A 12212-nucleotide genomic window follows, 5' to 3' on the forward strand; every position below is an offset into this window, starting at 1 on the left:
CTGACACGCACAGACCCAGCACACCAGCCCCCCACGAAAAACACACACACACTCATTCTTGATACTCACAATCACCCAACACACACACCCGACACTGAGTTAACATTTCTGCAACGGGGATAGAAAGAAATTGATGAGGAGGATTTGAGAGTCACAAAGATGTTGATTGTAATAAAAACAATGATTATCGTCACAAGTAGGCTTACATTAACACTGCAATGAAGTTACTGTGAAAAACAACTAGTCGCCACAATCCGGCGCCTGTTCGGGTACAGAGCGGGAGAATTGAGAATGTCCAAATTACCTATCAGCATGCCTTTGGGGACTTGTGGGAGCAACCGGAGGAAAGCCACGCAGACACGTGGAGAATGTGCAGAGTCCACAGAGCCGGGAATGGGACCTGGGATCGTGGAGCTGTGAAGCAACTGCAGGGCAGCACGGTAGCAGAAGTGGATAGCACCGTGGCTTCACAGCACCAGGGTGCCAGATTCGATTCGCCGCTGGGTCACTGTCTGTGCGGAGTCTGCGTGGGTTTCCTCCAGGTGCTGCGGTGTCCTCCCACAGTGCAAAGAAGTGCAGGTTATGTGGACTGGCCATGCTAAACTGCCCTCATTGTCGAAAAAAGTTTAGGAGAGATTAATGGGATAGGATAGAAGTGAGGGCTGAAGTGGGTCGGTGCAGACTGGATGGGCTGAACGGCCTCATTCTGAACTGCATGTTCGATGCTAACCACTGTGTTACCATGCTACCCTGTTGTTGGCTCCTGGAGAGGTTTTTAGGGCGATGCTTCCAACAGGTTGATCGATGTGAAAAGGATCAATCTATTTTTGTTTCGTAAATCAGGGGAGAGCGCGAACGCAGTCCCCCACTACCACAAATTTTGCAGTCGAGAATCCCGCATTTGGGGACATCGCAGGCGTCAGCACACCCGAAGTGCAATGGGCTAGCCTCGTCCGGGGCGAACCGCCTGTTTGATCATGGTTTCACCCCTGCCAGGTAAGTATGCTTAAAAACAGTACACCCTCCCAGTCCACACCACACATCACATCTTTCACTCACACTTACTGCATTTACACGGCCAAACTGTCACTTTACTTACAATTATCTCTACCGAATTAGACTAGTTCTGTTGTATGATTTTGACAAATTGTCGAACATACCTCTCTATAAGAAACACATTGCCTAAAACGTCCGCTATGCTATTTGCATATTGGCCTTAAAAGGAAGTGAACCGCCCCTTATCTACCTGTCAGTCAAACGATGGACCGTTTTCCGGAATGAAGACTTTCTCTCTCAAAACTTTGTCTGTCCATCTTTGTTCAGCAAGGAAACAATTAACTTTTCTGACACGGAAATAGAAAGATTGATGAGGAGGTTTTTGGAGTCACGAAGATATTGGTTGTTGTCTCTAGGAGAGGTTTTTTAGCGTCATGGGCAGTTTATTGAGAGGCATGTTTGCAGGTTTATTTGGGGGTGGAGTCAGGTTAATCTTCATGGGGACATGCTCCCCACCCCCATCCCCACGCACGCACCCCATCCCACATGCATCACCACACACTCACACACTGTATTGTTTAAAAATAAATTTAGAGTACCCAATTCGTTTTATGTTCCAATTTATTGGCAATTTGATGTGGCCAATCCACCTAGCCTGTACATCTTTGGGTTGTGAGGGTGAGACCCACGCAAACACTGAGGAAAATGTGCAAACTCCTCATGGACAATGACCTGGGTCCTGGATCGAACTCTAGTCTTCGACGCCGTGAGGGAACAGTGCTAAGCACTGCGCCACCATGCCGCCCCTAAACAGACACACTACCCCGACACTCCTACACCCATCTTTTTTCTTTTAAATTTAGAGCACCCAATCATTTTGTTATTTTTTTAAATTAAGGGGCAATTTAGCATGGCCAATCCACCTAACCTGCACATCTTTGGGTTGTGGGGGTGAAACCCACGCAGACACGGCGAGAATGTGCAAACTCCACACGGACAGTGACCCTGGGCCAGGATTCAAACCCGGGTCCTCAGCGCCGTTGTCCCAGTGCTAACCACTGCACCATGTGCCATTTTCGCACACACCCATCTGACACGCACAGACCCAGCACACCAGCCCCCCCACGAAAAACACACGCACACTCATTCTTGATACTCACAATCACCCCAACGCACACACACACCTCTGACACACACACACCCGACACAGAGTTAACATTTCCTCAACGGGGATAGAAAGAAATTGATGAGGAGGATTTGCGAGTCACATAAATGTTGATTGTAATAATAACAATGATTATCGTCACAAGTAGGCTTACATTAACACTGCAATGAAGTGACTGTGAAAAACAACTAGTCGCCAAAATCCGGCGCCTGTTCGGGTACAGAGCGGGAGAATTGAGAATGTCCAAATTACCTATCAGCATGCCTTTGGGGACTTGTGGGAGCAACCGGAGGAAAGCCACGCAGAGAATGTGCAGAGTCCACAGAGCCGGGAATGGGACCTGGGATCGTGGAGCTGTGAAGCAACAGCAGGGCAGCAGGGTAGCAGAAGTGGATAGCACGGTGGCTTCACAGCGCCACGGTGCCAGATTCGATTCGCTGCTGGGTCACTGTCTGTGCGGAGTCTGCGTGGGTTTCCTCCAGGTGCTGCGGTGTCCTTCCACAGTGCAAAGAGGTGCTGGTTATGTGGACTGGCTATGCTAAACTGCCCTCTTTGTCGAAAAAAGTTTAGGAGAGGTTAATGGGTTAAGGGGATAGGATAGAAGTGAGGGCTGAAGTGAGACGGTGCAGACTGGATGGGCTGAACGGCCTCATTCTGCACTGTATGCTCTGTGCTAACCACTGTGTTACCATGCTCTCCTGTTGTTGGCTCCGGGCGAGGTTTTTAGAGCGATCTTTCCAACATGTTGCTCGACCAGAAAAGGATCAATCTATTTTATTTCCGTAAATCAGGGGAGAGCGCGAACGCAGTCCCCCACTACCACAAATTTTGCAGTCGAGTATCCCGCATTTGGGGACATGGCAGGCGTCAGCACACCCGAAGTGCAATGGGCTAGCCTCGTCCTGGGCGAACCACCTTTTTGATCATGGTTTCACCCCTGCCAGGTAAGTATGCTTAAAAACAGTACACCCTCCCAGTCCACACCACACATCACATCTTTCACTCACACTTACTGCATTTACACGGCCAAACTGTCACTTTACTTACAATTATCTCTACCGAATTAGACTAGTTCTGTTGTATGATTTTGACAAATTGTCGAATATACCTCTCTATAAGAAACACATTGCCTAAAACGTCCGCTATGCTATTTGCATATTGGCCTGAAAAGGAAGTGAACCGCCCCTTATCTACCTGTCAGTCAAACGATGGACCGTTTTCCGGAATGAAGACTTTCTCTCTCAAAACTTTGTCTGTCCATCTTTGTTCAGCAAGGAAACAATTAACTTTTCTGACACGGAAATAGAAAGATTGATGAGGAGGTTTTTGGAGTCACGAAGATATTGGTTGTTGTCTCTAGGAGAGGTTTTTTAGCGTCATGGGCAGTTTATTGAGAGGCATGTTTGCAGGTTTATTTGGGGGTGGGGTCAGGTTAATCTTCATGGGGACATGCTCCCCACCCCCATCCCCACGCACGCACCCCATCCCACATGCATCACCACACACTCACACACTATATTGTTTAAAAATAAATTTAGAGTACCCAATTCATTTTATGTTCCAATTTATTGGCAATTTGATGTGGCCAATCCACCTAGCCTGTACATCTTTGGGTTGTGAGGGTGAGACCCACGCAAACACTGAGGAAAATGTGCAAACTCCTCATGGACAATGACCTGGGTCCTGGATCGAACTCTAGTCTTCGACGCCGTGAGGGAACAGTGCTAAGCACTGCGCCACCATGCCGCCCCTAAACAGACACACTACCCCGACACTCCTACACCCATCTTTTTTCTTTTAAATTTAGAGCACCCAATCATTTTGTTATTTTTTTAAATTAAGGGGCAATTTAGCATGGCCAATCCACCTAACCTGCACATCTTTGGGTTGTGGGGGTGAAACCCACGCAGACACGGCGAGAATGTACAAACTCCACACGGACAGTGACCCTGGGCCAGGATTCAAACCCGGGTCCTCAGCGCCGTTGTCCCAGTGCTAACCATTGCACCATGTGCCACTTTCGCACACACCGATCAGACACGCACAGACCCAGCACACCAGCCCCCCACGAAAAACACACACACACTCATTCTTGATACTCACAATCACCCAACACACACACCCGACACTGAGTTAACATTTCTGCAACGGGGATAGAAAGAAATTGATGAGGAGGATTTGAGAGTCACAAAGATGTTGATTGTAATAAAAACAATGATTATCGTCACAAGTAGGCTTACATTAACACTGCAATGAAGTTACTGTGAAAAACAACTAGTCGCCACAATCCGGCGCCTGTTCGGGTACAGAGCGGGAGAATTGAGAATGTCCAAATTACCTATCAGCATGCCTTTGGGGACTTGTGGGAGCAACCGGAGGAAAGCCACGCAGACACGTGGAGAATGTGCAGCGTCCACAGAGCCGGGAATGGGACCTGGGATCGTGGAGCTGTGAAGCAACTGCAGGGCAGCACGGTAGCAGAAGTGGATAGCACCGTGGCTTCACAGCACCAGGTGCCAGATTCGATTCGCCGCTGGGTCACTGTCTGTGCGGAGTCTGCGTGGGTTTCCTCCAGGTGCTGCGGTGTCCTCCCACAGTGCAAAGAAGTGCAGGTTATGTGGACTGGCCATGCTAAACTGCCCTCATTGTCGAAAAAAGTTTAGGAGAGGTTAATGTGATAGGATAGAAGTGAGGGCTGAAGTGGGTCGGTGCAGACTGGATGGGCTGAACGGCCTCATTCTGAACTGCATGTTCTATGCTAACCACTGTGTTACCATGCTACCCTGTTGTTGGCTCCTGGAGAGGATTTTAGGGCGATGCTTCCAAAAGGTTGCTCGATCTGAAAAGGATCAATCTATTTTTGTTTCGTAAATCAGGGGAGAGCGCGAACGCAGTCCCCCACTACCACAAATTTTGCAGTCGAGTATCCCGCATTTGGGGACATCGCAGGCGTCAGCACACCCGAAGTGCAATGGGCTAGCCTCGTCCTGGGCGAACCACCTTTTTGATCATGGTTTCACCCCTGCCAGGTAAGTATGCTTAAAAACAGTACACCCTCCCAGTCCACACCACACATCACATCTTTCACTCACACTTACTGCATTTACACGGCCAAACTGTCACTTTACTTACAATTATCTCTACCGAATTAGACTAGTTCTGTTGTATGATTTTGACAAATTGTCGAACATACCTCTCTATAAGAAACACATTGCCTAAAACGTCCGCTATGCTATTTGCATATTGGCCTTAAAAGGAAGTGAACCGCCCCTTATCTACCTGTCAGTCAAACGATGGACCGTTTTCCGGAATGAAGACTTTCATCTCTCAAAACTTTGTCTGTCCATCTTTGTTCAGCAAGGAAACAATTAACTTTTCTGACACGGAAATAGAAAGATTGATGAGGAGGTTTTTGGAGTCACGAAGATATTGGTTGTTGTCTCTAGGAGAGGTTTTTTAGCGTCATGAGCAGTTTATTGAGAGGCATGTTTGCAGGTTTATTTGGGGGTGGGGTCAGGTTAATCTTCATGGGGACATGCTCCCCACCCCCATCCCCACGCACGCACCCCATCCCACATGCATCACCACACACTATATTGTTTAAAAATAAATTTAGAGTACCCAATTCATTTTATGTTCCAATTTATTGGCAATTTGATGTGGCCAATCCACCTAGCCTGTACATCTTTGGGTTGTGAGGGTGAGACCCACGCAAACACTGAGGAAAATGTGCAAACTCCTCATGGACAATGACCTGGGTCCTGGATCGAACTCTAGTCTTCGACGCCGTGAGGGAACAGTGCTAAGCACTGCGCCACCATGCCGCCCCTAAACAGACACACTACCCCGACACTCCTACACCCATCTTTTTTTTTTGAAATTTAGAGCACCCAATCATTTTGTTATTTTTTTTAATTAAGGGGCAATTTAGCATGGCCAATCCACCTAACCTGCACATCTTTGGGTTGTGGGGGTGAACCCCACGCAGACACGGCGAGAATGTGCAAACTCCACACGGACAGTGATCCTGGGCCAGGTTTCAAACCCGGGTCCTCAGCGCCGTTGTCCCAGTGCTAACCACTGCACCATGTGCCATTTTCGCACACAGCCATCTGACACGCACAGACCCAGCACACCAGCCCCCCACGAAAAACACACGCACACTCATTCTTGATACTCACAATCACCCCAACGCACACACACACCTCTGACACACACACACCCGACACAGAGTTAACATTTCCTCAACGGGGAAAGAAAGAAATTGATGAGGAGGATTTGCGAGTCACATAAATGTTGATTGTAATAATAACAATGATTATCGTCACAAGTAGGTTTACATTAACACTGCAATGAAGTGACTGTGAAAAACAACTAGTCGCCAAAATCCGGCGCCTGTTCGGGTACAGAGCGGGAGAATTGAGAATGTCCAAATTACCTATCAGCATGCCTTTGGGGACTTGTGGGAGCAACCGGAGGAAAGCCACGCAGAGAATGTGCAGAGTCCACAGAGCCGGGAATGGGACCTGGGATCGTGGAGCTGTGAAGCAACAGCAGGGCAGCAGGGTAGCAGAAGTGGATAGCACGGTGGCTTCACAGCGCCACGGTGCCAGATTCGATTCGCTGCTGGGTCACTGTCTGTGCGGAGTCTGCGTGGGTTTCCTCCAGGTGCTGCGGTGTCCTCCCACAGTGCAAAGAGGTGCTGGTTATGTGGACTGGCTATGCTAAACTGCCCTCATTGTCGAAAAAAGTTTAGGAGAGGTTAATGGGTTAAGGGGATAGGATAGAAGTGAGGGCTGAAGTGAAACGGTGCAGACTGGATGGGCTGAACGGCCTCATTCTGCACTGTATGTTCTGTGCTAACCACTGTGTTACCATGCTCTCCTGTTGTTGGCTCCGGGAGAGGTTTTTAAGAGCGATCTTTCCAACATGTTGCTCGACCAGAAAAGGATCAATCTATTTTAGTTCCGTAAATCAGGGGAGAGCGCGAACGCAGTCCCCCACTACCCCAAATTTTGCAGTCGAGTATCCCACATTTGGGGACATCGCAGGCGTCACCCGAAGTGCAATGGGCTAGCCTCGTCCTGGGCGAACCACCTTGTTGATCATGGTTTCACCCCTGCCAGGTAAGTATGCTTAAAAACAGTACACCCTCCCAGTCCACACCACGCATCACATCTTTCACTCACACTTACTGCATTTACACGGCCAAACTGTCACTTTACTTACAATTATCTCTACCGAATTAGACTAGTTCTGTTGTATGATTTTGACAAATTGTCGAATATACCTCTCTATAAGAAACACATTGCCTAAAACGTCCGCTATGCTATTTGCATATTGGCCTGAAAAGGAAGTGAACCGCCCCTTATCTACCTATTAGTCAAACGATGGACCGTTTTCCGGAATGAAGGCTATCTCTCTCAAAACTTTGTCTGTCCATCTTTATTCAGCAAGGAAACAATTAACTTTTCTGACACAGAAATAGAAAGATTGATGAGGAGGTTTTTGGAGTCACGAAGATATTGGTTGTTGTCTCTAGGAGAGGTTTTTTAGCGTCATGAGCAGTTTATTGAGAGGCATGTTTGCAGGTTTATTTGGGGGCGGGGTCAGGTTAATCTTCATGGGGACATGCTCTCCACCCCAATCCCCACGCACGCACCCCATCCCACATGCATCACCACACACTCACACACTATATTGTTTAAAAATAAATTTAGAGTACCCAATTCATTTTATGTTCCAATTTATTGGCAATTTGATGTGGCCAATCCACCTAGCCTGTACATCTTTGGGTTGTGAGGGTGAGACCCACGCAAACACTGAGGGAAATGTGCAAACTCCTCATGGACAATGACCCGGGGCCTGGATCGAACTCTGGTCTTCGACGCCGTGAGGGAACAGTGCTAAGCACTGCGCCACCATGCCGCCCCTAAACAGACACACTACCCCGACCCTCCTGCACCCATTTTTTTCTTTTAAATTTAGAGCACCCAATCATTTTGTTATTTTTTTAAATTAAGGGGCAATTTAGCATGGCCAATCCACCTAACCTGCACATCTTTGGGTTGTGGGGGTGAAACCCACGCAGACACGGCGAGAATGTGCAAACTCCACACGGACAGTGACCCTGGGCCAGGATTCAAACCCGGGTCCTCAGCGCCGTTGTCCCAGTGCTAACCACTGCACCATGTGCCACTTTCGCACACACCCATCTGACACGCACAGACCCAGCACACCAGCCCCCCACGAAAAACACACACACACTCATTCTTGATACTCACAATCACCCAACACACACACCCGACACTGAGTTAACATTTCTGCAACGGGGATAGAAAGAAATTGATGAGGAGGATTTGAGAGTCACAAAGATGTTGATTGTAATAAAAACAATGATTATCGTCACAAGTAGGCTTACATTAACACTGCAATGAAGTTACTGTGAAAAACAACTAGTCGCCACAATACGGCGCCTGTTCGGGTACAGAGCGGGAGAATTGAGAATGTCCAAATTACCTATCAGCATGCCTTTGGGGACTTGTGGGAGCAACCGGAGGAAAGCCACGCAGACACGTGGAGAATGTGCAGAGTCCACAGAGCCGGGAATGGGACCTGGGATCGTGGAGCTGTGAAGCAACTGCAGGGCAGCACGGTAGCAGAAGTGGATAGCACCGTGGCTTCACAGCACCAGGGTGCCAGATTCGATTCGCCGCTGGGTCACTGTCTGTGCGGAGTCTGCGTGGGTTTCCTCCAGGTGCTGCGGTGTCCTCCCACAGTGCAAAGAAGTGCAGGTTATGTGGACTGGCCATGCTAAACTGCCCTCATTGTCGAAAAAAGTTTAGGAGAGGTTAATGGGATAGGATAGAAGTGAGGGCTGAAGTGGGTCGGTGCAGACTGGATGGGCTGAACGGCCTCATTCTGAACTGCATGTTCTATGCTAACCACTGTGTTACCATGCTACCCTGTTGTTGGCTCCTGGAGAGGTTTTTAGGGCGATGCTTCCAACAGGTTGATCGATGTGAAAAGGATCAATCTATTTTTGTTTCGTAAATCAGGGGAGAGCGCGAACGCAGTCCCCCACTACCACAAATTTTGCAGTCGAGCATCCCGCATTTGGGGACATCGCAGGCGTCAGCACACCCGAAGTGCAATGGGCTAGCCTCGTCCTGGGCGAACCACCTTTTTGATCATGGTTTCACCCCTGCCAGGTAAGTATGCTTAAAAACAGTACACCCTCCCAGTCCACACCACACATCACATCTTTCACTCACACTTACTGCATTTACACGGCCAAACTGTCACTTTACTTACAATTATCTCTACCGAATTAGACTAGTTCTGTTGTATGATTTTGACAAATTGTCGAACATACCTCTCTATAAGAAACACATTGCCTAAAACGTCCGCTATGCTATTTGCATATTGGCCTTAAAAGGAAGTGAACCGCCCCTTATCTACCTGTCAGTCAAACGATGGACCGTTTTCCGGAATGAAGACTTTCTCTCTCAAAACTTTGTCTGTCCATCTTTGTTCAGCAAGGAAACAATTAACTTTTCTGACACGGAAATAGAAAGATTGATGAGGAGGTTTTTGGAGTCACGAAGATATTGGTTGTTGGCTCTAGGAGAGGTTTTTTAGCGTCATGGGCAGTTTATTGAGAGGCATGTTTGCAGGTTTATTTGGGGGTGGGGTCAGGTTAATCTTCATGGGGACATGCTCCCCACCCCCATCCCCACGCACGCACCCCATCCCACATGCATCACCGCACACTCACACACTATATTGTTTAAAAATAAATTTAGAGTACCCACTTCGTTTTATGTTCCAATTTATTGGCAATTTGATGTGGCCAATCCACCTAGCCTGTACATCTTTGGGTTGTGAGGGTGAGACCCACGCAAACACTGAGGAAAATGTGCAAACTCCTCATGGACAATGACCTGGGTCCTGGATCGAACTCTAGTCTTCGACGCCGTGAGGGAACAGTGCTAAGCACTGCGCCACCATGCCGCCCCTAAACAGACACACTACCCCGACACTCCTACACCCATCTTTTTTCTTTTAAATTTAGAGCACCCAATCATTTTGTTATTTTTTTAAATTAAGGGGCAATTTAGCATGGCCAATCCACCTAACCTGCACATCTTTGGGTTGTGGGGGTGAAACCCACGCAGACACGGCGAGAATGTGCAAACTCCACACGGACAGTGACCCTGGGCCAGGATTCAAACCCGGGTCCTCAGCGCCGTTGTCCCAGTGCTAACCACTGCACCATGTGCCATTTTCGCACACACCCATCTGACACGCACAGACCCAGCACACCAGCCCCCCACGAAAAACACACGCACACTCATTCTTGATACTCACAATCACCCCAACGCACACACACACCTCTGACACACACACACCCGACACAGAGTTAACATTTCCTCAACGGGGATAGAAAGAAATTGATGAGGAGGATTTGCGAGTCACATAAATGTTGATTGTAATAATAACAATGATTATCGTCACAAGTAGGCTTACATTAACACTGCAATGAAGTGACTGTGAAAAACAACTAGTCGCCAAAATCCGGCGCCTGTTCGGGTACAGAGCGGGAGAATTGAGAATGTCCAAATTACCTATCAGCATGCCTTTGGGGACTTGTGGGAGCAACCGGAGGAAAGCCACGCAGAGAATGTGCAGAGTCCACAGAGCCGGGAATGGGACCTGGGATCGTGGAGCTGTGAAGCAACAGCAGGGCAGCAGGGTAGCAGAAGTGGATAGCACGGTGGCTTCACAGCGCCACGGTGCCAGATTCGATTCGCTGCTGGGTCACTGTCTGTGCGGAGTCTGCGTGGGTTTCCTCCAGGTGCTGCGGTGTCCTCCCACAGTGCAAAGAGGTGCTGGTTATGTGGACTGGTTATGCTAAACTGCCCTCATTGTCGAAAAAAGTTTAGGAGAGGTTAATGGGTTAAGGGGATAGGATAGAAGTGAGGGCTGAAGTGAGACGGTGCAGACTGGATGGGCTGAACGGCCTCATTCTGCACTGTATGCTCTGTGCTAACCACTGTGTTACCATGCTCTCCTGTTGTTGGCTCCGGGAGAGGTTTTTAGAGCGATCTTTCCAACATGTTGCTCGACCAGAAAAGGATCAATCTATTTTAGTTCCGTCAATCAGGGGAGAGCGCGAACGCAGTCCCCCACTACCACAAATTTTGCAGTCGAGTATCCCGCATTTGGGGACATCGCAGGCGTCAGCACACCCGAAGTGCAATGGGCTAGCCTCGTCCTGGGCGAACCACCTTGTTGATCATGGTTTCACCCCTGCCAGGTAAGTATGCTTAAAAACAGTACACCCTCCCAGTCCACACCACACATCACATCTTTCACTCACACTTACTGCATTTACACGGCCAAACTGTCACTTTACTTACAATTATCTCTACCGAATTAGACTAGTTCTGTTGTATGATTTTGACAAATTGTCGAATATACCTCTCTATAAGAAACACATTGCCTAAAACGTCCGCTATGCTATTTGCATATTGGCCTTAAAAGGAAGTGAACCGCCCCTTATCGACCTATCAGTCAAACGATGGACCGTTTTCCGGAATGAAGACTAGCTCTCTCAAAACTTTGTCTGTCCATCTTTATTCAGCAAGGAAACAATTAACTTTTCTGACACCGAAATAGAAAGATTGATGAGGAGGTTTTTGGAGTCACGAAGATATTGGTTGTTGTCTCTAGGAGAGGTTTTTTAGCGTCATGAGCAGTTTATTGAGAGGCATGTTTGCAGGTTTATTTGGGGGCGGGGTCAGGTTAATCTTCATGGGGACATGCTCCCCACCCCCATCCCCACGCACGCACCCCATCCCACATGCATCACCACACACTCACACACTATATTGTTTAAAAATAAATTTAGAGTACCCAATTCATTTTATGTTCCAATTTATTGGCAATTTGATGTGGCCAATCCACCTAGCCTGTACATCTTTGGGTTGTGAGGGTGAGACCCACGCAAACACTGAGGGAAATGTGCAAACTCCTCATGGACAATGAC

The 12212-nt window shown here is 48.2% G+C and overlaps 6 non-coding genes across 6 annotated transcripts; all 6 read right to left on the reverse strand.

The window, feature by feature from the left end:
* Window positions 1-840: 840 nt before the first annotated feature.
* LOC140390826 (U1 spliceosomal RNA) lies at window positions 841-1004 on the reverse strand. Its single transcript, XR_011934883.1, has one exon. It is a non-coding gene; the product is annotated as a U1 spliceosomal RNA (small nuclear RNA).
* Window positions 1005-2949: 1945 nt separating this feature from the next.
* On the reverse strand, window positions 2950-3113 carry LOC140390755 (U1 spliceosomal RNA). Its single transcript, XR_011934812.1, has one exon. It is a non-coding gene; the product is annotated as a U1 spliceosomal RNA (small nuclear RNA).
* Window positions 3114-5034: 1921 nt separating this feature from the next.
* Window positions 5035-5198, reverse strand: LOC140390887 (U1 spliceosomal RNA). Its single transcript, XR_011934938.1, has one exon. It is a non-coding gene; the product is annotated as a U1 spliceosomal RNA (small nuclear RNA).
* Window positions 5199-7136: 1938 nt separating this feature from the next.
* LOC140390858 (U1 spliceosomal RNA) lies at window positions 7137-7295 on the reverse strand. The gene has a single exon (XR_011934913.1). It is a non-coding gene; the product is annotated as a U1 spliceosomal RNA (small nuclear RNA).
* A 1921-nt stretch (window positions 7296-9216) lies between these two features.
* Window positions 9217-9380, reverse strand: LOC140390667 (U1 spliceosomal RNA). The gene has a single exon (XR_011934725.1). It is a non-coding gene; the product is annotated as a U1 spliceosomal RNA (small nuclear RNA).
* Window positions 9381-11324: 1944 nt separating this feature from the next.
* Window positions 11325-11488, reverse strand: LOC140390632 (U1 spliceosomal RNA). The gene has a single exon (XR_011934692.1). It is a non-coding gene; the product is annotated as a U1 spliceosomal RNA (small nuclear RNA).
* Window positions 11489-12212: the final 724 nt, after the last annotated feature.

The sequence above is a fragment of the Scyliorhinus torazame genome, chromosome 14 (assembly GCF_047496885.1).
Source record: "Scyliorhinus torazame isolate Kashiwa2021f chromosome 14, sScyTor2.1, whole genome shotgun sequence".
Taxonomy (NCBI): Eukaryota; Metazoa; Chordata; class Chondrichthyes; order Carcharhiniformes; family Scyliorhinidae; genus Scyliorhinus; species Scyliorhinus torazame.